Source organism: Eptatretus burgeri, chromosome 17 (genome assembly GCF_056783735.1).
Source record: "Eptatretus burgeri isolate ZD-2024b chromosome 17, Ebu_testis_v1, whole genome shotgun sequence".
In the NCBI taxonomy this organism is placed as follows: domain Eukaryota; kingdom Metazoa; phylum Chordata; class Myxini; order Myxiniformes; family Myxinidae; genus Eptatretus; species Eptatretus burgeri.
In genome coordinates, this window is record NC_140977.1 from 48,755,142 (window position 1) to 48,782,547 (window position 27,406).

The 27,406-nt window shown below is 49.7% G+C and overlaps 1 long non-coding RNA gene across 1 annotated transcript in view; it reads left to right on the forward strand.

The window, feature by feature from the left end:
- The first annotated feature begins 840 nt into the window (after nt 1-840).
- Nucleotides 841-27,406, forward strand: part of LOC147010033 (uncharacterized) — a 117,837-nt gene continuing 91,271 nt past the window's right edge. Inside the window, exons 1-3 of the long non-coding RNA XR_015052716.1 lie at nt 841-974; nt 6,274-6,444; nt 6,765-6,854. This is a non-coding gene — a long non-coding RNA (uncharacterized LOC147010033). The remainder of the gene's footprint in view (nt 975-6,273; nt 6,445-6,764; nt 6,855-27,406) is intronic.

Below are 27,406 nucleotides of genomic sequence, written 5' to 3' on the forward strand. Positions count from 1 at the left end.
GAGTGTGCGTACGTGTCACACACACGAACATTAATTATTATAGTTGTGATGAACATAAAGTGCAGTGCTGGACATGTGGTAAAATGGCTCCAAAATTCCTTTTTTTCACTCTTTTCAAGGTAATTCTTGAAGGCCTGATATTATTTTATACCACCAGGAACACTAGTAGATTATATTTTTACGACCTCGGCTGACAGGTTGTCCTCAAGGAAGACAAACTCTCCTCCAAGCTGTCTCACCTGGGTTTGAATCTCGGCCCAGCTATAAAATTCCATTCTGGTGTTTCACAGACTGACTGAATCATCAATGTGTGTGTCGTTATTCCGATGTACGACTGGGCGTCTTGTCTTCCGACATTCGTTGATGAACATTAAAGATCCCAACGATGCCCTTTCGGAAGAGTGGGCGAGCTATCACCGGCACCATTACCAAGTTTCAAATTCCTGCCCGAACTTCTGCTGGGAAGGCAATGGCAAACCACCTCGTATAACCCTTACTGAAGAAGCTCGTTCGGAGACACAGACGCTCATGAACGAGGATGGAAAATCAAATATCAAACCAAATTCGGCACATGAACAAAATTTCCATGTTTTATGACGTCATTCACTGTTTCTGCTGATCCAGGTGAGCTTTAGGTCCCGTGGTCCTATTTTTGTTTCAGATGTTGTTTATAGTTTGATTCTATTATGCACACAAGCACTTTATACATATCCTGCATTGTCATATCCTTAGTGATGTATTTGGGTTTGTTTGAAATGTAAATCTTTGTTTTTTTTTATTCTCTGCTGTGTCGGAGCATCCAGGTTTACCTGGCATTGATTCACTAACATATTGAGAAAACACAAATCGGGTCATATCATCAATTTTGCTTCTGAGAAAAGGACGATTCACTCTGCTCCACATCACTCGGAGATCATCTCAACACCTGTTCACCTGATTTTGATCCATCCTGTTCACTTGATTGCAAAGAGTCGGTAAGTTTGGGGAATCGTTCGTTCTCATGAAATTAGTTTTCTTATCCAAGATTATCTTGTTTGATATCTCGAGTTGTGATGGTTCGTTGTAATGAGGGATTATGGAGTTACATTCAAACTTCTGGTGTGACAATTTTATTGCCTTCTCGATTACCAGGTTCGAATAAACTCTTCTCTTTCTTTGAGGGAGGATCTTCGGTTTGCGTTGCTCTGGCAATCTGAAAATGATGAACTGTGTTGTGAAACATGCTGGTTTGGTTGAAACCTCGGAATTTGAACTGCATTGTGTGACGACTTCACGCTTCTTCTTTGTGATTCAGCACAAGGATTCAGGGTCGATGAGGCCACAGATGTGCCACTGATTCAGTGTCTCCTGGAGGTTAGGGCATTAATTTGCATTTTGTTTCTGAGGGATTTGGAAGGTCTCGTCAATTTTTCATGAAGAACAATGTGGGGTCTTGAGCGTCGACTGACTATTTCTTCCAGATGGGATACCCAGTTTGTCTTACATCGGAAGGACGGCACAAACTATAAGCATTGATAAATCACTCAGCCTGTGAAGCACCAGGATGACATTTCATAGCTAAGTCAGAGTTCAAACCTCCGCTAGACAGCTTCGAAGAGAGTGTGCTTACCCCGGGCTATCCTTCCAGGCAAGACAGCTTTGACGTGAGTGTGTACCCTGAGGCTATCCTTACAGGCGAGACAGCTTCAAGGTGAGTGTGTACCCTCAGGCTATCCTTACAGGCGAGACAGCTTCGAGGTGAGTGTGTGTACCCTGAGACTATCTTTCCAGGCAAGACAACTTCGAGGTGAGTGTGTATCCTCAGGCTATCCTTACAGGCAAGACAGCTTCAAGGTGAGTGTGTACCCTCAGGCTATCCTTACAGGTGAGACAGCTTCGAGGTGAGTGTGTGTACCCTGAGACTATCTTTCCAGGCAAGACAACTTCGAGGTGAGTGTGTACCACGAGGCTATCCTTACATCCCTTCTTTTTTATGTTGAAGGCCGGAGGCCCGAACTGAATCGTCCTCAACGAGGCCAAGCCTCAAATTAAATAACTGCATGAATAGAAAAGTAAGGAAAGAGAATCGTCGAAGAGTTTTTGAGAAAGTAAAAAATCTGCTTTTTGAAAAGGAGAAGGTCAAAAGTGTTAGGGGAGAGATGAGAAGGTAAAGAGTTCCAGAGTTTGGCAGTGGAGGGGAAGAAACAAACATCATCACGATCCACCCTTGAATTGCCAATGGCCACACAATAATCAAGTGATTTCGTGGCTTGTTGAGAATTCGTTGGTCTCGCAAATGGTGGAGGTACACAAACAGGAAGTTCTTGCGACCAGACACCGAAGTAATATCTGAAGAAAAGAGAAAGAGAGCCGATTATGCAGCGTAATTTGAGCGGGTCGAGTTTTGAGGTCACTTTGATCGAGTTGACAAGTCGAATAACTTTGGATTCCATTCTGTCCAGTCAGTTCGTGGAGCTGAAACCTCCTCAGATGTGAGAGCAGTCCTCCATTCAATGACGAATCAATCCTTTATATAGTTGGAGCAACTGTTCAGAGAAGAATCTTTAACATCTGAACAGGACTCCTAATTTCTCTGAGGCAGACTTAGATATTTGCGTCATATGTGGATTTCAGGATAAATTTCATGTTGGACGAATACGGAGTAGGCTAATTGTATCACATGGTGTAATTGTGGAGCTTTCAAAGGAGATTGGAGAGTAGAGTAGAGAGTAGAGAGTAGACAGTAGAGAGTAGAGAGTAGAGAGTAGAGAGTAGAGAGTAGAGAGTAGAGAGTAGAGAGTAGAGAGTAGAGAGAGAGAGTTACATTTTCCCCAATGGGAGATCTTGTCCAAATCCAAATTAAAGAGGTGGCTGTGATGAAACGAGATGGAGATCGAGTGAGGGAAGACGGGGCAGATGGAAAAGACATGGAGGAATGTAATGTTGAGTCATCAGCATACGAGTGCATTTGGTTATTTGTGGAAGAAAGAAGGTCATTGATAAAAAGAAGGAAGAGTGTTGGGGACAGAATGGAACCCTGAGGTACACCGTTGTTGATGGGGAAGGGGGAGATGAAGTACCATCAACAATTACGGAGGTAGAGTGGTCAGAGAGAAGCTCGATATGAGAGAGCAGAGTGAAGGAGGAAAGCTGAAAGAGGGAAGCTTGGAAATCAGACCCCGATGCCAAACTCTGTCAAAGGCTTTTGAGATATCAAGGCCAACAACAAAGGATTCCCCATCGTCTCTGAAAGAGGCCCCAACGTTCGTAATGGAAGAAAGGATATCTCTCACACACACACACACACACACACACACACACACACACACACACACACACACACACACACACACACACACACACACACACACGCACACACACGCATTTAAAGGCCATTTTCCCCGCTAAAGCAGGGGTTAGCCTGAAGAAAGGATATCACCTGTAGATATTAAAAGCCTGGTGTTGGCTTTGTGGTTTGGGTGGCAGCTTGGGATCCTAGGGTCCTGAGCTCAAGCCCCGTTGGGCCGCTGAATTAATACACCAGGAGGTTGACTCAGCCTGTCATCCTTCCGAGGTCGGCAAAATGAGTACTAGTGCACTGGTAAGGGGGACACTGCATCAGCGGCATAGCCGCGTCCCAACCAATGATGCAAGCAGCAGCCACAGGCTGCACTCGATATGGAGAGAGACCTGTAGATATTACCTTGCGAAAGCCGTATTGGTGGTCAGATAGAAGACTGTGAGATTCAAGATGCTTGAGAAAATGGGAATTGAAAAGACATTCAAACCCTTTGGAAACAGTGGAAGACAGAGCAATAGGACGGAAGTAAGAAGGGTTTGAACGATCACCTTTCTTTAAAATAGGTTCTACGAAGGCATGTTTCCAGGTAAGACAAAAATTTTGGGATTTTCAATAAAAACGAAAAAACGAGCAAGCACTGGTGCAAGTTCTGAAGCACATTCATTCAAGACACGGAGAGGAATGCCATCTTGCCGGTTGACCTTGCTTATGTTCAGAGAGAGAAGTATTTTTTTGACTGCATGAAAAGAGATTCTGGGGAGGGACATTGGATTGGTGAGGGGAGCATCAGAGGGAAATGGAAGGTTCGAGTCATCCAGTGTGGAGTTAGAGTTGAAAAGAGAACCAAAAAGAGCCGCTTTATCGGTTGGAGAGAAAGCGATAGCATCATGGGAATGGAAAAGCAAAGGAAAGGAAGAGCGACAGAAGTTGTTGGAGATACTTTTATCTCAAAATCAGAAAGATCTATTCGTGGAAGAAGATGAGAGGTTGTCACATTTCTTTTGAATAAAGGAATGCTTCACCTCACGATTAACATGTTTGCAATGATTTCTGGGTGATATGAAAGCTGAATGCGAGTCACAGGAAGAAGACTTTTTCCATGTCCAAGATGCGGCATCCCTTATACGAATGGCCGCAGAGCAGAATTGGTTGGAGAGATAGATTTGAAAGAGAAGGGGATATAAGCCTCCATTCCTGCAACAATAACCTCAGCTACACTTTCAGCAGAGATAGAGGCATCACCCGAGGAGAGGCAGTCGCCTTTCCAGGTGAAGTCAGAAAAGAAGTTTCGTAAACTGGTCCAGTCAGCATTATTGAAACGCCAATAGTAGCGTTTCGTCGGAGCAGTCGGATGAGAAGTGGTGGAAAGTCAAGGGATGTTCACAGGATTGTGGTCAGAAGAACCAAGTGGAGGTGAAATTGTGTAGTTGTAATGCAACCGATTGGAAGTGATGAACAAATCCAAATATTGGTGGTATCGTCACGAGAATCTGGGATGTGGGTAGGGTGGGTGATAATTTGTACCCAATCATTTAGAAAGGAAAACGTGAGAGCTTCAACCCCCCCCCCCCAACATCTGTGTGGGGAGATTTCAGCCACTCTCTGTGGTGTACACTGAAGTCTCCCACATGGAGAAATTCTGCTTGAGGGTGTTTGGATGTCAAGGCCTCATGGCAAGAATTAAGAAAGTCAAAGAAAGCTTTCAAGTTTGTAGAATTTGGAGAGCAGGAAGTGAAACAGAGAAAGATAGTGATGGTCGGGAGACAAATCTTCCATCATCCCATGGTGTCCTTTGTGAAGAGTCGGCGAGCAATCCCCGGCACCCGTCACCATGGCCAAATTCCAGCCATAACTTGTCAACCGTCAAGCCTGGTCAGCCGGTTATGAAGACTCGGGCAAAGCTTCCCGGTGGCTGACTCCATAAAAACGGTGGGATAATGATGGTCCCTGAAAAAGAAGAATGCAATTATGACGTTATAACAAGAGTACCTATGACGTCATACAAATCACACTCATTCATCATACTTGCTTTGTGCCAAGTTTCAATTTCTTCCTTTATGCAGTTTCAGACTTTCCGTTTTTAAAATACGAGTACGTGCCCGTACGTGAAAAAAAAAAAAAACTTTCAAACCACGTGCCAGAAACAACAGCCACACAGGCCGTTCCTTCGCTCTTGCGTGGCGGTACGTGCAAACCAAAACAAAAAAATTAACTTTCAAATAACCACACAGGCCGCTCCTTCGCTCTCGTAAACGACAACAAATCCCTCATTCATCATACTTGCTGTGTGCCAAGTTTCAATTTTTTCCTTTGTGCAGTTTCAGAGTTTCCGGTTTTAGCCGCGTCGTGGCGAACGTTGGCTCTCAGAGAGCTCCGCATTGTTGTTGTTGTTGTTCTTCTTCTTCTGAAGACAAAACCTTTAGGACTCGGCTCTTTTATATGCAAGATCCGGATCTCCGTAAATACTAAACACCTGTACACATACTCGCATTAAGAGTGCCTTTTGAGAGCGTCTATAATGAACTTTTAAATATATTCGGACATTTGCTTTAAAGCTTCGAAAAGTTCACGTTACTATTTAATAATTATTCCATTAAATGTGTTGTAATTTCGTAAATACACGATTTTCTCGTCATGAACAGAAGCCTCTATGACAGGTCTCGCTATTGGCTCCATCAAGGCACGTGACGAAAAATCGGAAGTTGTTATTGCCTTTCGGACACGGCTCTTGGACACATTTGTCCTTGTTAAAATATGGCTGCCACACCACGTGACTTACAACATCATTATTATCATTAAAACATTGTGCATGAGAAGTCGTACCAATGTCTAAAATTTCGTCTCAATCCAACAAGCGGTTGCTGAGAAAAACATGAAAGTTCTGTGCAGACAAACAAACAAACAAACAGACCCAAATACAACATCCTCTCCTTTGGCGAGGGTAATAATCTCTGGATCACCTCCATCACAAAACCCACTCCAATGTGCTGCAGGACCATGAAGTTGCTGATATTGAGTACGATGCTCCTTTCTCTGGCCTTCGTTGGGTCGTCAACCATGATGGAGGAACCAGAACCAGGAGAGGATCATGATGGACCAGATCAGCGAGGACAACCAGACGTGTGTTCTTGTTCAACATTATACAAACGTGGACCTCGTCCGATGTAAGTATAAACGTAACATTCCCGATAATCTCATTTTCCCACATTCGAGATTTCCCTTTTTCTTTCAGTAATTTTTGTTCAAACGATTTCACAGTGAATGAGAATCAATAACTCCATGTACATCTTCACATTCCTCTCATTACACGTCATCTTCATTTCCTTTCTTTACCAAACGCCCACCCTCCCCCCTCTCTTTACCCCCACCATCTCTCCACCCATCTCTCACCCACCCCTGCCGTCCTCAACCCCAACCGTATCTTCACCCCCCCCGCCCACCCCCATCAACTTCTTTTCTCCAAATCAATGTCTTGCACCTTCAGATTTCAACCCCATCGGTATTTCTCCACAGCAAGTTTCGGGTGAAGGGCTTTCCACGGTGGACAGGTTGATGGATGATGGGTCACCAAGAGGTAAGTGCAGTTCCGGTTTAATCTTCACAAATGTCGAGTGATGAATGTTTTCATCGATTACTCACAATGTGTATTTAATTTCACCAACTTTTCAAAAATATTTATTGATAATCATTCCAAATTTCCTTGCAATAAATGTGATCTTCTTGGGAAGATGAAACAGGGTGGGGCATTTATATCTGACATACTAGTAGTAAAGCCCGGCGTTGCTCGGGCAACGCCCGGGCTTTCTTGCAAATTTCCTGAATAGCTGTTAGCGGTTAGGGGTTAGGGGTTAGCGGTTAGGGGTTAGCGGTTAGGGGTTGGCGGTTAGGGGTTGGCGGTTCGGGGTTAGCGGTTAGGGTTAGGGTTGCGGTTGGGGTTAGCGGTTGGGGTTAGGGTTAGCTATTCGGGTTACGGTTAGCTGTTAGGGTAAGTGTTGGGGTAGCTAACCCTAACACTAACACGAACCCAAACCCTAACAGCTTGGCGAAGCGGAGGTAAACAGCGCCCGGGGCAAAATGGAAATTTGCGTCCCCCGTAGGCCTTAAACTTGAGTGGATTTGAATGGAAAATCCCATAAGGGATATCGATTTATCGATTTTTTCGAATATCGGAAGTGTTATGGAAATTTTTTTATAGCCAATGACCGAAGTGGGACCAAAAGCCATAATCGTACCGAATTTGAATGGAATCCGTTGGAGTTTGTGAAAATGCATCAAAACGAATTTTGAGGGGCCTCTTAAGGAAGACAATAATATTGTTACGGTATTCGCGCCCGCCGGCGTGCTGACGGCCACGTAACTCGAATCGCGGCACGTCGCCCACCGGACGGACAATCCAGTCGTGACCCTCTCGGACTAACGCCGGGAACCAGTCACGGGTGGACCTTTCGGTCTCACCGCGATCGAGCCAATCAGCCCCCGCGTGGGATAGGGTTGCCCGCCAAATTCGACCTACCTAAGTACCCACGCGGAGGGTAGACCGGGCGATCGCACCTCGCCGCAGGTCGACTTCGGACACGGGCCACTTAAGCGACCCGTTCCGTACTATCAGAATAACCGAGCGGTGTTATCGTCGACCTCGACGGTTCGATTAATTATCGGGCGTATTCAGCCCACTACCAACCCTTTACGTGAAGCAAGATGGGGATTCAATAGAGGAAAAGACGAAGCGAAGCGGGAAACAGTTCAACACAAAGCACGAAAAAAGTTCCGTGGAGGTTGGTGGAGGGAGTGCGGTGGTGCTGGCCACTTGGAAGGCGGGCTCGGACCTACCTACCTGTCTCCCTCCCACCTATCGCCTTTGCCTGTCACTGTACATACCCACTCCCTTAATTTGTCAAAACCCAATTTAGCCCCAACTTAATTTTTTTTTTGTTGTTTTTATTTTTACTCCCCCACTATAAATCGTCCCCTAACCCCCTTTATCGTCCTTGTTCGGCTAACCTATCCTGTCACCTAGCCTACTCCCAACCCCTACGTTCCCTTCCCGGAGGGGAACAAGGGAGAGCTAGCGTCCTGTGCCGAGGCCCAACTCAAGCCTCAGAATGGCCTCCCCAGAGTTCGGCGATCTATAACCCAAAGTGGGTCCAGCGGCCCACAACGACAGCGAGGGGATGGATGGTGCGGAGGGGTACATCTCCTAATCTACCCTAACCATTTTACTGTTAAACTACCCCGGGGCTTTCAACAAGCGCCTCTCGCTTAAACTATTGGTTCTAACAACCGATTCCCGTCGCCTGTGTTGGTGTCCTCACAATTTCGGGCCTCGCCCCCCAATTTTTCTCTCCGTGCCCTCACACGGTCTCCTGGCTGGGACACGTGGCTCCCTTTGGCAGGCACGACCCTCTGCCGAATCTCCCGCTATGGCACCCCCGGGCACTACACTGCCTCCGAGCCTACCAGCTCCCTAACACCGGGGAGTGCCCCCCATGGCACCTCCCCTGAAACGCACACGTGGCAGGCCGGCCTCCCGGGCCCCTTTCCGAGGGTCACCCGTGCCCACAACACTGCCCACGCGGCTAATGGCGCCCCGGGCCCCTGCACCAAGCAGGCGCACCCGTGCCCACTACGCTATCCCGGCCCCCCATGGGCCCATGGCCTACCGCGGCCGACTAGCCTGGTGCCCGGGGTACCCACTCAGCGATACTCACCTTTCGCAGCCACGCTCCCAAGCCCGTCAACAGGGCTCCTGCACCCCTCCAAATGGGTTTCGAGCCTACATTCCCACCAACAGCAAAACGACCTCCATTTTTCAATTTGACTAACCCCCTAACTCAGTTTATACTGACCCCGGGGTCCCTTGGGCGGGAGTCACTCCTCCCCCCAATCACCATGCATTCCCCATTCACTCCATACACACAGACCCGCTGGCCTCACTCACTCACCAAGCACATGCTTCCAATCCACTCACCAACAACTCTTCAACACACTCACCGCTGAACTCTGCCATCCTCCTAACTACCTCCCCTAACTAACTCGTGCTCCCACGTCGTCCCTTAAACTATAGCACGTTCCTTTTAACACTACGTAGCTAAACTACGTCCCCTCTACACATCCAAAGTCTGTCACTGTCTCCTAATCATCAAAAATCATTTTATTTCCCAACCTAAATCTGGCTACAATCCCTCTAACTAATCCATTCCACGGACTCCATGAGGACTTACCCCTGCCCCATGAAGTCGGTCTAACTAAGCTAACCCTTCCCCCTAACTAGTTTCCATCCTGTGCCCAGGTAAGGGGGTCTTTCACCCCTTGCCCAGGAATCCTGTGCACCCGAAAGTGAGGCTTGCTTGTTTTTTTTTTTTTTTTCTTTACATGCGCAGCGCCAGCGCGGCAACTCGCGCACTTTGCACCTGCCCGTGACGTCATGCAGCTGCACGTGTTCCTCGTCCCTCCTTGGACGGTACCATCCGGCAGAGATACCCCTCCTGCCGGATTCCAACCCCACGTGCAGCCATGGCGTCACCGTGCGCATATAAAAAAAAAAACAAGCCCCACGTCTCGAGGGGTTCCCCACGCGAACACATGTGCTTTGCCCGTTGGAGCTTAACACACACGATCGCGTGGAGAACCCGTCCGGTCCAAATCCATTTACCTGCCTAAACTTTGTCCGTCCGCGGGATCGGCAAATCCACCGCGTGCGTTTCCGGACCGGGACTTCACTCTCGCAAGCGAGCACGTGGCGGTCTCGTGCGTTGCACAGCACGAACCGCGTGCTCACTGCTGGGTGAACCCGGCACGGTCCCCGAAATAGCTACAGCCGCTACCCGGCTTTCTTTCCTCTGTCGCCGTCTCCGTCTCCATTCCACACACGCATACCTGCGTGTTACGACGCTCACACTCCACACCATTAAACTCACACCGGGAGACGCGGCTGCATGCTCCCGCATGCCAACCGACATCTCCCTCACATACCGCTCTCTCACACACACGGTCTCCCTTGCACACAGCGACCTTGCACACAGCCGTTCACTCACGCGTGCGGGGGCACTCACCCGCGGTGCCTCACTCGCACTCCGTGCCTCATCCACACACGCGGGGGAACTCAACCGCGGTGCCTCATCCACACTCCGTGCCTCACTCACACACGCGGGGGCACTCACCCGCGGTGCCTCATCCACACTCCGTGCCTCATCCACACACGTGGGGGCACTCACCCGCGGTGCCTCACTCATACACGCGGGGGCACTCAACCGCGGTGCCTCATCCACACTGGCCGTTTCACTCACACACACGGCCTCTTCCACACACGGTGCCTCATCCACACTCCGTGCCTCATCCACACACGCGGGGGCACTCACCCGCAGTCCCTCACTCATACACGCGGGGGCACTCAACCGCGGTGCCTCATCCACACTGGCCGTTTCACTCACACACACGGCCTCTTCCACACACGGTCCCTCATCCACACACGGCGTGCTGGGAAGCACGTACTCCGGCACCATCGCCACCACACCACTCACACACGGGGTCGCTTCCACACACGGGGACGCACTCACACCTTGCACCACACACACAGGGACAACCACACTGGGGATTTGTGTCCCCACAAGGGTCTCCGGGGCCTCTATAACCCCAAGCTCTCCGTGCACCCGTTCGCAGCACTCGCCCCCTCAACCTCGCAAAGCACGACCGAACTCACCTGGTCGTGACTCACCTCAAGGGGGCAGACTCCCTCCCCTCGTTCCTGGAGGAGGCCATCCAGCTGCTCGCACCGGGTCCCTGCACGCTCCGCGAGCTCACCCCCATTATCCTCCACTACCTCCGTGTGTGTGTGCGCGTCACTTACCCCGTCTTCATCGTGTTTATTGGTCTCTGCTTCTTTCTGGCGTCTTTCCCTTATCTTTATGTAGGTCAACCTTGCTTTCTCTTTAAGTCGCTCCCGTCCTTCCCTGTTTTTCACTCCTTGCTCTCTCACGATCTCCGCGTACCTCATCCTTGCTCTCCGTATTAATTGTTCTTTTCTTTCCCTCGCAATTACTTTCACCTCGTCTCTTGTCTCCCGAATTACTTTTTCCTTACCCGCCTCCACCGCGGGCCTGTCAGCCGTTGCACCCCCTTCCAGCTCGTTTGTTCCGACACGTGGAGTCGCCATTTTAAGTTCCCTGGTCACGGCCTTCATGCCCGCCTGCAGGCATCGGCCCATGTTCTGCGTCTCACCCCGTAGTTCTTTCATTTCTTTTTTCATTTGCTTGCCCATGCTTTTCATTTCGTTTATAAATTCATTTGTGTTTGCATCCATTTTCGCTGTCATTGCCGCCAGCATGGCGAATAGCTGGGCCATGTCGGGTGCGCTTGGGTGAGCCGTTTCGGCAAGGGTCGGCGGGTTTTGGTGGAGAGGGGGGGTGGGGAAGGTGTCATACACCGCGGCCGCTGCCGCTCCTATTTCGGGCTCTGGGTTCAGTTGGGCGAGTCCGTGTTCCTGCACAATCAACATTTCCTGCTCGGGGATTCCATCCTGGACCATGGATTCTACACATTCTACATCCATTTCTAATACCCCCGGCTCCCGCTCGCCTTGAGACGCCATCTTGCTTCTCTTAAAGGGTTAATTTCGCTCGCTCGTAATTTGGAGGGAATCGGGGGTCGCTTCTATCACCCCTGGACCGATTCCCGTGAATTTCGCTGGAGACAGGAGAGCCTGTTGTCCCGCTCTCCAATACCAGTGCCGCGAGGAGGGCGATGAATTTGTATCGCACGACCTGACACCAGTGTTGCGGTATTCGCGCCCGCCGGCGTGCTGACGGCCACGTAACTCGAATCGCGGCACGTCGCCCACTGGACGGACAATCCAGTCGTGACCCTCTCGGACTAACGCCGGGAACCAGTCACGGGTGGACCTTTCGGTCTCACCGCGATCGAGCCAATCAGCCCCCGCGTGGGATAGGGTTGCCCGCCAAATTCGACCTACCTAAGTACCCACGCGGAGGGTAGACCGGGCGATCGCACCTCGCCGCAGGTCGACTTCGGACACGGGCCACTTAAGCGACCCGTTCCGTACTATCAGAATAACCGAGCGGTGTTATCGTCGACCTCGACGGTTCGATTAATTATCGGGCGTATTCAGCCCACTACCAACCCTTTACGTGAAGCAAGATGGGGATTCAATAGAGGAAAAGACGAAGCGAAGCGGGAAACAGTTCAACACAAAGCACATTTATTCGCGGCACACGGGAGCACACATATTCAATTCCACCAAAAGCACACAGAAAAGACACAATGCAATTTACACAAAAAGCAAACGTAAAAGCGAAAACACAATGCAGAGCTAATACCGACTACCGAGCACACGGCAACACTTATACAATTCTACTTCACAGACAGCGCCGACAACACATACCCAAAACCAAAGAAAAGAATACCCTCAAGGATGAGGCGGGCCTGAGGCCGAGACCGGGTCGCGCCTACCCATCTGGTGATGAGACGCGGAGCGGCGATGGCGCCTCAACTCCGCGGGCCTCGCGGACAGTGTCTGGTAGGGGGTGGGAAAGGGGCCCCCTTGGTCGCACTATCTCAGCGCGGGGGGAAACAGGAGGGGGTTGCTGATGCTCGGGGTATAGAGGATTTTTATTATCCCGCGACGAGCGTCTCCACCTCGGCCAGGTCGCGCTGTCGGCCTCCCAGGGGTGCAGCTCCCTGCACGACGCGAGCACCCCCTCGTCCGCCCTCGCCGCCTCTCCACAGCTCCGTCCCCTCCGTTCCGACTCCAACGCACACGACGACCAGCTCCTTCCACCGCCCGCGAAGTCTTGACTCTCTGTTTCCGACTCTCCTACTCTCCTACTCTCCGCCTCTGGACTCTCTGGACTGACGAACACGGTCCTTTTATCAGCCCCGTAGCTTCGCCCTCTCATCTTTGACCCCCTCCCTTCGACCTTTCACCTCGCTCCCCATTGGCCCGAGAAAAAGTGGGCGTGAAGGCTTTTTGATCCATAAATTTGCATATATCGATCGCCCTGGGGGCGGGGCCAATTCGCCCCTCGCTCACCGATTGGACGGCAAAAAGTGGGCGTGTGTCGTTTTTGATCCGTTTTTGAAGCACAAAATCCGTGATTTTGTACACGCTGTTCGGCGCGCGCCCTGCACGAGTCCAACACCGGTACCCACAGCGGGGCAAGAACGGTGGCGATGCGACGGTTGCGAGGTGTGACGGGAAGGTCGTGGCGGTTGTGGTGAAGCGGCGTTGTGGTTGGTGGTTGATGTTGTGGTTGTGGTGGTAATCATGGCGGTTGGTCCAAATTAAAGATAGTAAAAGAAAAACGGCTATCCTGAAGAGTCGCAGCACGCATAAATGACATGTATTCCCACTAGACAACGGGTTTGGGCCTAACTACACATGTACTTACCGAGATATCTCACCTAAGGGACCTGAATGGTGGTTTGCGAATTTGGTAACCACAACAATATCATTAGAATATGTGCCAAATCTTGTTTCATTTCATGCAGTAACAAAAATCTGATGGTGAAACAAAGAAAGGGGCGTGCCGAAATATTAATATGGATTTATCATCATTTTGGCAGGAAGCAGTGAGGGTGTAGATTATATTTCCCCCCACAATGTTGCAGGTGATGCATGAACGTTTTGAATGATGGAACATTATGACGTACACACGATAATTAATCTGCATGTATCGAATAATTGAAGGAAAACATCGCTACAACAACCATCCATACTCTTGTTCAAGATACATCACACGTGGTGATGAACAACATGTCAATTCGTTGTCGGGAATGAAACAATTCCAATGGGGCTCATTTGTCAGATGTAACTTTAAAGTAACTTTATTATATCTCAATATAATCTCTAATCTTTGTGATTATCAACCACGTGCTTTATACAGTATTTGTCATATTCACGAATTATTTACAACTCGAATAAATGTGTCAGGGATACAAGCCCCCCCCCCCACCCCCAACCCCAAACTCCCAGGTAGCTTTGTATCTCACTCAACCTCGAGGTGTGTTATCCTGGGTTCGAGTTCCGACGTTGGATAAGTAGCTCGATATCTCACTCAACATTGATGTTTGTTATCCTGGGTTCGAGTCCCGATTCTGTGAAATTAAAACCATCATTCTGACACCGTGAGAACAGGTGATGATTCCTCCCAGAGGAACATCACACTTCATGGAGGATGTCACGGTTACTGTTACAGTTACATAAGCTGTGTCTTTCCTTTATATTTCGGGTTGTTTTGTTTAAGATACCATGAGAAAAGATGAAGTGATAAGAGTTTGGGGTGTGTGTGTGGTGTGTGAGATCCACATTGTGTCTAAAATGTTAATATTTATTGATCCAGTCGAAGGGAGGATCTGCTTGGTAAAACTTATTGACATGATTAACCAATCTCATGAACAATCCGTGTAATTACATCTTTCCTTCTCACCCCAAGTGGTTCATCAGGTTGAAGAAGAGTTCCAAGACCATGACCGGACACACCTCCTCACATCTTTTCATCCTATTCTTCTAACAAGACACCTGTTTCACCATTTCCTCTGCTTGATGTTCCTGCTATGTGTTGATGGTTAACAATGATTATAAACATGAACAGTTTCTCATCAAATATCAACCCTTGATCACATCAATGAATGTAAAATCTCTATTTCATGTTTGTCCATCCATCATGTAACTGTAGCTTACAATAAACGCTTCATCTCGTCACCTTCGTGTTTTCATTAAATGTTCTGGAACCACGCCGTCCCCTCGAGTGTAATTCCCTTTGATTCGGCCATTTTGGAAGCACAATGCTTCAGTGTGGCCAATCCGCGTCAGCAGACATCGTCCACGTGACACCACGTACTTGAACCTCCAAAACACAAGATGGTCCATGGGAGAAATCCTCGGTGATTATTATCTTGTTTTAGGAGGGGAGGTTAATCGCGGGTTCACATTTTGTTTTACTTTCCCTTTTCTTTATTTTATTCTTCATTCCCTTTTCTTTCGCATGGGAATTCTTCCATCAGATCACACTCTCATGAACATATTTATCCCATCACGACTGCAGTTCCCATACACATCCTCTCGCCACTGCAATCGTGAATCCTGTGGTGTGGAAGTTGTGACATCGAGTCACGACGTTCAGCGTCGTGTTGGGTTCACCTGTGTTTCATCACGTGGTGCCCCATCGCGTGACGTGATGCTCCATCCCGTGACGTGGTGTTCCATCCCGTGACGTGGTGCTCCATCCCGTGACGAGGTGCTCCATCCCGTGACGTGGTGCTCCATCCCGTGACGTGGTGCTCCATCCCGTGACGTGGTGCTCCATCCCGTGATTTGGTGCTCCATCCTGTGACGTGGTGCTCCATCCCGTGACGTGGTGCTCCATCCCGTGACGTGGTGCTCCATCCCGTGACATGGTGCTGCCTTGGGTTTTGCAGAATCATGCGATGTCGCATTGCCTTGCATCACGTGCTGCAGCATCACAACACACGTGTAATGTATCAGGCAGGGAAAGCAGTTTGAGTGCTCCATCAATCCTTCATTGTGCTCCAGACACAGAAACCTCACAGCCATCCGTGAGTCGAGCTTCGTCGGACTGCAGCTTCGTTCCCGCCTCCTTATGACCGCGCTTCCGGTTGATTTGATACAGGAATACATGACATCTTCCCCCTCGCATTCAGTGTTGAAATGCATTAAAGATGAGCACAAGAGTCATGAAGACACTAGTATATAAAACAAAGATCATGAATAGATGAGTATTGGCTACAAATCAGTGCGGATAGGCCCCTTTGGAACTCCGGATGATCGTCGGGGTACAAAGCCGAGAGAAGGCCCCGCTGGTGATGCTGCAACAGCGTTATTGGGATCAACCTCAGGGAGTGGTGCAGTACCATCTGCATCAATAACATCACTCGTCACAGGTTCAGGAAGTGGCGAGACATCATTTGTGAAGATGACAGGATCACAAGACCGAAACCAGACATGATCAAGGTGCCTCCGGACGACTCGACTGTCCTCGAGGTTGATCTTGTGAGACAATGGTCCCTCGTTTTTGTGAACCCTCCCTGGTAGCCAAGCGTTTCCACGACCAAAGTTTTTCACAAACACCGGGTCCCTGATGTTTATAGAGCGCTGTACAGCATGTTTGTCATGATGAAGTCTCTCTTTCCACTGACTCTGAAATACGACTGACACCATGTCTGGGCTTGGAGAATCCAGTCTTGTACAAAAACGTCGTTTCATCAGCAGCTCAGCTGGTGTCACCCCCGTTGTAGTGTGGGGAGTGATGCGGTGAGCAAAAAGCAAACGTGATAGTCTGTTCTGAAGGTTTCCACCGTGTATCTTTTTGAGACCAGACTTGATGAAGCTCACGGAGCGTTCGGAGAGTCCATTTGAAGCTTGATGGCGTGGACTCACAAACTTATGAACTATACCGTTCAGGCGGGTGAATTCAGTGCGCCTTTTGCGCCCTATCGAGTTATTGTGGAAACCGCACCAGTTTCACGGGACACCGCGTACGAGGCCTGTTCGGCATTTTGCGAGCGGCCCTCACGCGCGAGTATTCGTGCAGGGATTCCGGTGCGGGAACTTCCCGCGTTTCGAAAGACGGTCGCGTGGATGGTTAAAATGGCGGCGAGAGTTCGGTGAATTTGGAACACGTGGGTTCCTGCATGGGCACGTGTCCGGGGAATCATGTGCTGCATGCCGCGTGTTCTGTCCGCGGAATGCGCGGAGCGGATTCCCGGGACGAAACGTGCGCGCCGGCTGCAGGCTCAGTGCGCATGTGACGTTATCGGCGGGAATCTCGTGGCACAAATGCCGGAGAAACGACGCACGTTGTTCCGTGTGGGGATCCCCGCAAAAGCGAGCACTTGGGGAGATTCCCAGGGTGACATCACGGCTGCACGGATCGGCCTTTGGAAGGGACGTTGGCATCGTCCAAAGGGACGAACGGGCGTGCCGTAAACCTCCACCATGGAGGTGCAGAAAAGAAAAAGAGCCTCGCTCCAGGTATAAGGCCTGGCAGGATGTGGTGGACATCCTGTAATTTTGGGGCACAGGAAGCACTCGCTATCAGGAAGGGTTAGCGATAGTTAGACCGGCTTCATGGGGACATGGGTTGTTCCTCATTGGGCCCGTGGAATGGTTAGTTTGTGGGAATGTTAGGTTAGATTTAAAGTATGGGATTTTTGAACGTCTCAGGAGACAGTGACAGACATGAAATGTGTAGTGGGGACGTAGCTTAGCTGCGTAGAGTTAAATGGAATGTGGTGAGTTTAAGGGATGACGAGGGAGCATGAGATAGGGGATTTAGTTTGCAGTGTGGAGTGTGGAGTGTGGAGTGAGTTGTGGAGTGTTGGTATGAGTTGAGAAATGGAAAATGCATGAGGAATGAGTGAGGGCCAGCAGGCCTGTGTGAATGGGGTGAATGTGGAATGCATGGTGCGATGAGTGATTGGGGGGAGGAGTGATCCCCACCCAAGGGACCCCGGGGTCAGAGTAAAGTCAGTTAGTGGGTTAGCCAAATTTACAAAAAGGAGGTCGTTTTGTTGGTGTCGAGAGTAGGCACGAAACCCATTTGGAGGGGTGCAGATCACAGACCAGCTGGAAGCGTGGCTATTGAACGATGAGTATTGTTTTGAGGGCACCCCGGGCACCAGACTCGTTGGCCAGAGTAGGCCAAGGGTCCAAGGGACCGGGATTGTCTCATGAGCATGGGTGACCTGTCGGAAACGGGACCCGTAGCGCCAGAATGCCACGGGGGCAGTGTCGTGGGCACGGGTGACCCTCAGAAAGGGAACTGGGGTACCAGCATGCCACGTGGGTATCGAAGGGGGGCAATGCCAGAGAGGGCAACCCCCGCGTTCATCGGGAGCTAGTAGGCTCGGAGACAGCCTGCAGGCCCGGGGGTGCTATGGTTAGAGTTCGGCAGAGGGTAGTTCCTGCCAGGTGAGCCACGCTGCCCAGCCACGAAATTGTGCAAGGGCACGAATGAAAATTTGAGGGCTAGGCTCAAACTTATAATGGACACCAACACAGGCGACGGGAATCATGGTTTTTTAGAACTGATAATTTAAAGTGTCAGGCGTTTTTGGAAAGCCCTGGGGTAGTTCAAGTTTAATGAATGCTCGGATAGTTAGGAGATGTACCCCTTCGCACCATCCATCCCTTCGCTCGTTGTAGGCCGCTGGACCCACCTTGGTAGATCGCTGAACTCTGAGGAGGCCATTCTGAGGCTTCGTTGGGCCTCAAGACAGGATGCTAGTTTCTCCCTATTCCCCTTTAAATTGGATTTTAGGGGTTGGGAGTAGGCTCGGTTGACAAGATAGGTTGGCTGGACAAAGACGATAAAGAGGGTTCGGGAGACGATTATAAAAGGGAAATAAAAATAATAAAAATAAAGAAGGGCTAAATTTTGTTGTGTTGTCTTGCAAATTAAGGGAGTGGGTATGGACAGAAACAGGCAAAGGCGATAGAGTGGGGGGAGACAGTAGGCGAGGTCCGAGTCCACCATCAGAGCGGCCGGCACCACCGCACTCCCTCCAGACCTGATGGAACCACACCAGAGGCCGGCCAGCTTCACCTGCCGGCCTGTTGTGCTCCAGCCGCCTGTTCTGCATGGGATTGCCTTTCCATGCCTTGTTTGCCTGCCTCTGCCATGACCCCATGCCTGCTACCCTTCTTGCATTTGCCCCTGTGTCATTCATCACCATGTGCGCCAGGATCATCCAGTTTTGCAAGGACTGTCCTGCAGACAGCCGCACACGGGGACTGCATTGGTGCAGCCCGTGCACCGTTTTTGTGTTTTGCATCCATTCATTTCTGTGTTTTGCATTCATCAACCATCCAGTTCATGTCAAGGAGGAGTCAGGGACTGCATTGGGCAGCCGGCTACCTCCCTGTTCTTACTTAAGGGAGCCAGAGACTGCATTTGGGTAGCCTGGCTACCTTCTTCAAATGGCCTGTGGGATGGCATATGGCTTGCCGGGTTTGGATGAGTTGCCTCCAGCAGCCGAAGACGAAGGAAAAAGAAAAAAAGGGGACCTTTTGAACAGGCCCTGAAGACGTCCGACCTTCAGCTGTGGAGCACTCACCCTCACACAACTGTTGACATTGCTATGCCATCTCTCCCACAGATGCCAGGTCCTGGGCCATGGTTAGTGTAAAATAATAGATAAGTAATAAAAATTGTAGATAAGTTGAACCCCACCTGCATGTTTGTTTTAGCACTGGGAATTTTAGTTAAGTTGTCCGAATGAGTCTGTGTGAGTTTGTTTAGTTAGTTACGCAGCGCATTAGGTTATTTATTTTTGGGACATGTATAAAGAAATGTCGCACTCAGGTATCCAAAGGTAAAATGTCCTCAGGGAAAACTTACACATGCTGGTCACACAAAAATTTGACGACTCGGGACGAGTCTGTAAAAAGGGGAGGCGGTAGTGTTGCGAATCTGGAAGCCATTATCGCACTCATCATTCAGGTCCTTCAGCTCAGTTATCTCGGTAAGTACATGTTCCATAGATAGCTCGCCTTCCATTGTTTAATGGGTAAATCTGTGTAAATGCGCTGTGATTTATTTTAATAGTTAGGTCAGAACAACAAAGAAGAACCCTGCCGTCCCGTGATTTAACATTCAACAGCGTCCCGTGATTCAACAGCTGACTCAGCAGCGTAAACGGGAATGACGGTTGGGACGGAGGTTGGGACGGGTCGTCACGAGATTCAGCAAGGTAAACAGCCCCCACCCACGCTTGTGGGGGGCGGCGCACAAGGGCGCATAAGTCACGCCGAAGCGAATCGAGGCGGGGTGAAGAGGAATAAGAAAGGGGACCCTCTGTTTGGCTTGAGTGGGTTCTTGTCAGGGGGTTGTTCTTCGGGTGGCTGTTGCTCTGCTTCGTGGTCTGGTTCGGCTGGCTCTTTTTGGTTCGTGGAGCTCTTCGTGGTCTCTGCTTGGTTCCCGGCTTGGTGCGACTCCTTGACCTCATCTTGGTCGGTGATTCTTCGGGGAGGCGACGCATCTTCAGAAAGATTGGCGCCTCGTCTCACCAGCACGTGGTCTGGAGCGCGAGGGGATCCGCCAGAACTCGGAAGGATCGCGGCTCGCGGTGATTGGATCCAGCTCGCCCACGCTGGTGCCCGGTCTGAACAGCTTGAAGACCACATGAGGTGGAAAGGTCCGAGGCAGTCCCTGGGCTTCAGCTCATCTGTCCCTCCGAGCTGAAGTGCGCATTAAAGGCGTCAGCCACCATTTCTTGGGTGTGTGTGTGCATATGCGTGTCCGTGGGCCCGTCTAACAAGTCGAGAACTGTTAAGTGCTTTGTGTGCTGTAAATGATTGCATTGCATTTCGTATAGTCGGTTTAAATCTGCTCTTGCATGTTCCCGAGTTCCCCATTATTATTAATAAATATCCCCATTGTTGAATGTATCAGCTCGTTCTGTGTTTCTTTCATTGGCTCGACATGACGTGTGTTTAGGGATTAGTGTTCGTAACTTGTTCATTTGGTCCGGCCCAACTTGGGTAATTCCGCTCGGTTACGCAGGATCCCAGTCAGCGATAGCGACTCGATTCGGACAAAATCGGCCGAGGGTGAACTTCCCGGGAAGTCGGACCACGTGGGTACTTCGGTAAATTGAAGTTGGCAATCGACCCTACCCCACGTGGCCTATCCATTGGCGAAGATCGGTCCGATAGGGGACCCGTCAGTTTCGGAGTTATCCGGGGCAACGAGCTTTACATTCCGGGCGATCAGTCGAGCCGGCTCGTGGCTCCATCTCGCGGTCGTGCTCACGGTCGACCCCTCGGCACCGTAACAATATAAAGCAGAAGAGTTTGTTTGTATGTCCCCCTCTAGCGCCCACAGTTTGCAAGCTCGACCCCACAAACCATGTATTTTCTAAACCAGCATGATGCGGGAAAGGTTATTGGACAGGTCAGTGGCGGATCCAGGGGGCTCAGGGGTTATAGGACAGGTCAGTGGAGGATCCAGGGGGCTCAGTGGGCTCGAGCTCACCATGTGTTGTGCCCACAGACTGCTGAGGTAAATTATAAATCCAACCTCACCCCCAGTGGTGAGAGAGAGAGGTGTGCCGGCAACCTGGACTGTGCTCATAACGAAGGAAATGAAAGTGAAAGTGACAGCGTGTTGTCTGCGACGATTTTGTGTTGTCCGCTAAGATTTTGTGTTGTCTGCAACGAATATACAAGGTGTCTGGAAAGCAATATACAACGTGTCCAACGCGTCTGGAAAGTAAGTGGTTTGAATATACAATATGGCACGCCCGATTCCACCCACAATTTCTGCCGCAAATCCGACTCCAGAACAGATATGTCATGACGCACGCATGCAAACTGACAGTATTCACCAGCAGTTACTGACTAAAATTTCTGTCATAAAACATGGACTGACCACAGCTGCATCTCAAGGACACAAATGATAAAGTTGCCAGACTCCAAAACCTGGAGACATCTATTTCGCTTGAAATGAACACTTTGAGAGATAAGCTGTACTTCATTGGTCGTGGATTTACAAATCAGCACATTCGAAGTACAACTGCCCAAGAGCACACCATTGCATGATATCAACAGACCAATGGGTGGCATCCCCACTCTCCTTTGTGGCGACTTCAGGCAAATCCTGCCAGGAGTGAAAAATGGGACAAGGGCAAACATTGTCAACGTCACCCTCAAACAATCCCACCTATGGATCCATGTCAAAATCATGAAGCTCACCATCAACATGAGGGCTCACCTTAGTAACGATACTGCAGCTGCTGACTTTGCACACCTGCTTCTGGACATTGGAGAAGGTCGACTCCCTCTCGCTGATGAGCCTGACACCATCAACATATCACCTACACTTGGAAAGTGCGTCGTCAGACCGGAAGAACTCAAGGCGGAGGTCTATCAAAACTTGGCAGCCAACTACAACAGGCCGAAGTGGTTAGCAGAACGGTCCATCGTCTCTCCACTTAACACAAATGTCAACCACCTCAACACTTGGCTCATGAATGAGTTCCCCAGTGAAGACAAACAGTACAAGTCGGTGGACAGTGCCATGAGCGATGAGGAAGCCGTAAACTACCCTGTGGAGTACCTCAACTCCCTCGAGCTGACAGGCATGCCACCACACCTACTTAAACTGAAGGTCGGCTCCCCCATCATGGTACTCAGGTCCCTGGAGCCACCGAAAGCCACCAATGGCACCCAGTGCACAGTCAAGAGACTGCACGAGAACGTGATCGAGGCAACCATCTCCTGCGGCCCTTACAAAGGTCAAGTTGTCCTCATCCCTGGGATACCACTGATGCCTTCTGATGCTGAACTACCATTCCAGTTCCCCAGGCTTCAGTTCCCCATTAAGCCTTGCTTTGCCATGACGGTGAACAAGTCACAGGGCCAGATTTTCAAGGCCATAGGAGTTGACCTCTCCGCAAACTGCTTCTCCCATGGAATGTTTTATGTGGCAGCATCTCGCACTGGCAACTCTGCAAACCTCAGCATCATGGCTCCCAACAATCAGACCAGAAATGTGGGGTATCAAGAGGCACTGCAGTAATCACATGAGAAGTTGTCTGTTTTAAAATGCAGGATAACATCAATGGTCAATATACTCAAATTACCAATTCAACTTGAAATGAACAGTTCCTCATTGCTTATTAACCCCTACAGTGCGCAATTACACAGTCGCTCTTTATCGCACATTTATGTCGCCCTCGCACTTAAGCGGTTTAAGTGGTTAACCCCGCAGCGCAGCGCGGATACCCCAGCTCATGTATATACTGTATGTGTGTGTATATATATATATATATATATATATATATATATATATATATATATATATATATATATATATATATATATATATATATATATATATATATATATATATATATATATATATATATATAGTTACGGCTGTGGAAATTTTCAATACACCAGAAAGGTCCTCAGGTTAGATATATCCATAAGTTCATGTGTAGTTAGTCCACTTGTTTGTTGTTTAGAGGGATTATGTGTGATTCATCCGGGCTGCGACGCTTTGAGTTAGCCATTTTTCTTTGTCTGTCGTTATTTTGGACCAATAAGCCCGCCAACAACTCAAACACCACCACCTTCGCCTCTTTACCTCCACAACTCAACCCTGCAAACATCACTTCACTGGCATTCTCAAACGACGCCCACCAACAACCAAACCACCACAGCAAACCCCTCACCACCTTCGCCTTTCTCCTTCCACAACCATCAACCACACCACCTGCCAACACCGAACGTCGTGGTGTCCAGGGCCCGTTCGGTGATTGTTGCCGAACGCGTCGAGCCGCGAGTACAAATAGATGCCTTTGCAAGAGGGAAATCGGATCAGGAGAGGCTCACGCCCCTTTTTGCCCGACCAATGGCTAAACGTCGGGTGGCGTGGCCCCGCCTCCAAGCGCGTTTTGATCCGCGAATTAGCATACACGCTCCTCCCCCGGTCTATAAATAGCGAGCACAAGGCGACTCGCGAGTGTTGGGTTGTGCTGGGCTGTGCGGTGCTGTGCTGGCTGGGCTGGTTGAGTGAAGACGAAGGTCGTTGTTGAGGTTGTCGTTGCTGGGTCGAGGGACGAATCGCGGAGTGAAGCAGGGACGCGGAAGAGGGCTCAGGGGCGAGAGTTTGCCAGAGTAGGTGCAGTCCCAAGGCCTCGCTCGCGGGACAGAGCATCTGCCATTCCTCTCTCTCCACCCCGAGCATCAACAATTTCCCCCATCCGCGCTGAGATAGCGCCGGTATCCCCGTCTGTTACCCACCCCAACCGTGGTGTCAACCGACCAACACGTGCCTGCGCAACGCACGCCTCAAGGAGCTCACCGACCACGCCAGGGGCACGGAGTCAGGCACTTTACGCTAACATTGCGGCTAGCCCGCCATCGCGCCACGAGGGCGCAGGCAAGACCCCTTTGGTCTTGTGGACCTGGCCGCTCACCCAGGTCCCACGTACATTTGGTCCACGGACCTGTCTGCCTCCTTGCCTATGAGGGTGGCTTTTATTTGCTTTTTGTGGAAATGTGTGTGTGGTGCCAGTGTTTTAAGTAAACCTGAATAAGTGCTTGCACATTGCTTTATTCGGTGGTAACTCTTTTAGTCTGGGAGCCCAGTGAGATTTAATTAGCAATTTGCGCCCAAAGGTTTGAGGTGTTCACTGTACAGGGTGAGGCGTCCGATCTTAAGAATGGGGATTCTTAAGTTCTGCGAAAGTGGGACAAGCTAGGGGGCGCCACTGGAAGTACCCCCAAAATTGACTTTAATTCGCAACTCGTGCCCAAACGAAATAACACCATTTACTTAATGGTATTGGTGTAAGGACCCCCAACCTATAACATAAGAAAACATTTTCAGTGGGGTAAGCCACTTAAGAAGCCCACTAATTAGCACTAATTAAGGGATTTAATTAGCAATTTGAGCCCATCAACAAAATTTGTTCTAAAACACAGGCGAGACTGACTGAAATCAGTTTCACTTACTTAAGAAAGTATTATCTGTGGGATTCCGTATTTAAGAAGGTGGAACTTCCCCACGTACCCCCCAATATTGACTTTAATTAGCAACTCGTGCCCAAACAAAATAACACTATTTACTTAATGGTATGGGTGTAAGGTCCTACAAACTATAACAAAAGAAAACATTTTCAGTGGGAAAAGCCACTTAAGAAGCCCACTAATTAGCACCAATTAAGGGAGTTAATTAGCAATTTGAGCCCATCAACGAAATTTGTTCTAAAACATAGGCGAGACTGACTGAAATCAGTTTCACTTACTTAAGAAAGTATTGTTGTGGTTACCAAATTCGCAAACCACCATTCAGGTCCCTTAGGTGAGGTATCTCGGTAAGTGCATGTGTAGTTAGGCCCAAACCCGTTGTCTAGTGGGAATACATGTCATTTATGCGAGCTGCGACTCTTCAGGATAGCCGTTTTTCTTTTACTATCTTTATTTTGGACCAACCGCCATGATTACCACCACAACCACAACATCAACCAACAACCACAACCACCGCTTCACCACAACCGCCACGACCTTCACGTCACACCTCGCAACCGTAGCATCGCCACCGTTCTTGCCCCGCTGTGGGTACCGGTGTTGGACTCGTGCAGGGCGCACGTTGAACAGCGTGTACAAAATCACGGATTTTGTGCTTCAAAAACGGATCAAAAACGACACACGCCCACTTTTTGCCGTCCAATCGGTGAGCGAGGGGCGATTTGGCCCCGCCTCCAGAACGATCGATATATGCAAATTTGTGGATCAAAAAGCCTTCACGCCCACTTTTTCTCGGGCCAATGGGGAGCGAGGTGAAAGGTCAAAGGGAGGGGGTCAAAGGCGAAGCTATGGGGGGATAAAAGGACGGTGTTCGTCAGTCAGAGCCGTGTGGAAGTCTGGAGCCCGAAGCCTGCAGTAGCTGGAGAAGCTGAAGAGAGTCGAAGGAGGAGAGCCCAAAGAAGAGTCCAGGGTGGAGAGTCCAGAGGCGGAGAGGCGGCAGCGGCGAAGGCAGACGAGGGGGTGCTCGCGTCGGTGCCAGGAGCTGCACGCCCGAGGGAGGCCGGCAGCGCGTCCTGGCCGAGGTGGAGACGCACACCAGGGATAATAAAGATCCTCTATACCCCGAGCATCAACAACCCCCTCCTGTTTCCCCCCGCGCTGAGATAGTGCGACCAAGGGGGGCCCCCTTTCCCACCCCCTGCCAGACACTGTCCGCGAGGCCCGCGGAGTGAGGCGCCATCGCCGCTCCGCGTCTCATCAGCAGACGGGTAGGCGCGACCCGGTCTCGGCCTCAGGCCCGCCTCATCCTTGAGGGTATTTCTTTTCCTTGGTTTTGGGTATGTGTTGTCGGCGCCGTCTGTGAAGTAGAATTGTATAAGTGTTGCCGTGTGCTCGGTAGTCGGTATTAGCTCTGCATTGTGTTTTCGCTTTTATATTTGCTTTTTGTGTAAATTGAATTGTGTTTTCTTTTTTTTTTGTGTGCTTTTGGTGGAATTGAATTTGTGTACTTCCCGTGTGCCGCGAATAAATGTGCTTTATTATTGAACTGTTCTCCCGCTTCGCTTCGTCTTTTCCTCCATTGAACCCCCATCTTGCTTCACGTAAAGGGTTGGTAGTGGGCTGAATACGCCCGATAATTAATCGAACTGTCGAGGTCGACGATAACACCGCTCGGTTATTCTGATAGTACGGAACGGGTCGCTTAAGTGGCCCGTGTCCAAAGTCGACCTGCGGCGAGGTGCGATCGCCCGGTCTACCCTCCGCGTGGGTACTTAGGTAGGTCGAATTCGGCGAGCAACCCTATCCCACGCGGGGGCTGATTGGCTCGATCGCGGTGAGACCGAAAGGTCCACCCGTGACTGGTTCCCGGCGTTAGTCCGAGAGGGTCACGACTGGATTGTCCGTCCGGTGGGCGACGTGCCGCGATTCGAGTTACGTGGCCGTCAGCACGCCGGCGGGCGCGAAAACCGCAACAGTATAATCTGTGGGATTCCGTACTTAAGAAGGTGTAACTACCCCACGTATCCCCCAATATTGACTTTAATTAGCAAGTCATGCCCAAGCATTATAAGACCTTTATTCAATGGCATTGCTGAGCTGATCTCAAAACATTAGCTTAATAAAACCATTTCCATGGGAAAAGTCACCTTTTCCTTGGGAGAAGTCATTTAAGAATACCACAATTAACACTACTTAAGGAGTTTAATTAGCAATTTGATCCCATCGATAAAATTTCTGCTGACACATGGTTGGGAATGACCCAATCAATATCAACTACTTAAAAAAGTATTATGGTCTACCTGCGGGAACCTTACTTAAGGAGGCGGTACCACCACACGTAACAGACACTAGTAATGATGGACTTCCAAATCTTTTGGCCTGGTCTATATTCAGTTCATAAATCTCGAAAAAATTAAATTTGGGACAAAAGGGATAGCGTCTAACCTCCATTTCACTTTCTCACAGGTCCGTTCGATTCATCAGTTATGGACCATCCCGAATGTTTCGCTTTTCTGTTGCCTTCAGTCATTATTACACCAAAGTCGACTTCACTCCGTTGACGTCTTTGGGACATTTTGCCTGGTAGCAACTCAAAATTACACTAACTCTGGCAG